Below are 2,122 nucleotides of genomic sequence, written 5' to 3'. Positions count from 1 at the left end.
TCAAGTATTAGAAGCTGAATTTCTCAGTTTCAACCACACCTGAAAGAATAGAGTCTGCAAGCGAAGTATCAGTAGCAAAGTGGTATGATAGGAACGATGCTAGAAAAGATCTGTTGACGGCAGACTATTCCTAAGTGTTGTATCAATGGCGCCAGTAAATAGCACGTTGACAGGGGACTATTCTTCCCCAGCAACTGCTCCAGAAAAGTCTTGCAACAAGTAACAGCAAAGTAGCAACTAACAACAGTAGTGACAGCAGCAGCAAGTAACAACAGTAGTGACAGCAGTAGCAAGGAATAGCAGTAACCAGTAGCAGTAGAGTAACAGCAGTAGCAACAGTAGCAGCGACAAAGTAACGTAGCAAGGACCAGTAGTAAAAGATTCATAGGCAGTGGATCGGTGATGGATGAGTATGACAGATGTGATTCATCATGTAACAGCTATAACACGGAGAGATATGTAACTAGCTCCCGTTCGTCAATCTAATGTAGGCATGTATTCCGTATGTAGTTATACGTGCTTAGGGAAAAGAACTTGCATGACATCTATTGTCTATCCCTCCCGTGGCAGCGGGGTCCTAATGGAAACTACGGGATATTAAGGTTCTCCATTTAATAAAGAACCGGACCAACGCATTAACACTTGGTGAATACATGACCTCCTCATACTATGGTCATCTCCGGGAGTGGTTCCGGCTATTGTCACTCCGGGGTTGCCTGGTCATAACAAATAGTAGGTGACTACAACTTGCAAGATAGGATCTAAAACACACATATATTGGCGACAACATAATAGGTTCAGATCTGAAATCATGGCACTCGGGCCCTAGTGACAAGCATGAAGCATGGCAAAGTAGTAGCAACATCAATCTCAGAACATAGTGGATACTAGGGATCAATCCCTGTCAAAACTAACTCGATTACATGATAGATCTCATCCAACTCATCACCGTCCAGCAAGCCTACGATGAGATTACTCACGAACAATGAAGAGCATCATGGAATTAGCGATGGAGGGAGGTTGATGATGACGATGGCGATGATTTCCCCTCTCCGAAACCCAGAACGGACTACAGATCTGCCCTCCAGACGAAGAACAGGGGGTGGCGGCGCCTCCGTATCGTAAAACGCGATGAATCCTTATATCTCATTTTTTCCGGGTGAGACGGAATAAATAGAGCTGAGTTTGGAGGCGGTGGTGCCACGTGGGCCCCACAAGCCCTCACGGTGTGGCCAGGGGGGTGGCCGCGGGCTAGGGGCTTGTGGCCCACTGGCACGCCTCCTCCGGTGGATCTTTGCGCAGGTATTTTTCATTAATTCCAGAAAAATTGTTCGTAAATATTCAGGACATTCCGAGAACTTTTATTTCTGCACAAAAACTACACCATGGAAATTCTGCTGAAAACAGCGTCAGTCCGGGTTAGTTCCATTCAAATCATGCAAATTAGAGTCCAAACCAAGGGCAAAATAGTTCGGAATAGTAGATACGACAGAGACTTATGAGTGAGCTAGAAATAGCACACCTTATTCTTATCAATCGAACAACCGGCGGATGTACAGATGGATCGTATGTTGTCTTACATAAATCAGGTGCTATCCGCTCTATTTATTTTATTATTACATTTTAAATTATTTTAAGAACAACTACTTTGGCCTACTGTATTTTTATACGCAGGAAAATTACTCATTGCAAAGTGGCGTCATGTCACGAGTACGAAGCTCGTGTCAATCAATGACACGGGCGGCTCACCAACCCAGACGGCTTACAATGACGCGACCAACCCTCGCGGTCCGCATGGCCAAGGCGGTTTACAAAGGCCACGACCGATTCTCGAGTCCATACCAAATCGTCAGACAACTCTCGCATTCAACTCTCACATCCAACTCTACCCATCGATGCAGGCCTCGCCTGTACGAGCCGCCCAACAGACGGGTGCAAGATGTCGCGCTCACGGTCCAATCCACATCAACATGTCAGTGCAGTGCTCGCTTATATGAGCTGCCCAACAGACCCGTGCAAGCCGCCATTCCCACGACGCATTAATTAGCCAGTACTATTTACTTCAACATATCAAAAGTAACAGCAGAGGTTGTCAAGGAAATATCCCTCGTGAGGCTACAAT

Source organism: Hordeum vulgare, chromosome 6H (genome assembly GCF_904849725.1).
Source record: "Hordeum vulgare subsp. vulgare chromosome 6H, MorexV3_pseudomolecules_assembly, whole genome shotgun sequence".
In the NCBI taxonomy this organism is placed as follows: Eukaryota; Viridiplantae; Streptophyta; class Magnoliopsida; order Poales; family Poaceae; genus Hordeum; species Hordeum vulgare.
This window is presented reverse-complemented; position numbering follows the sequence as displayed.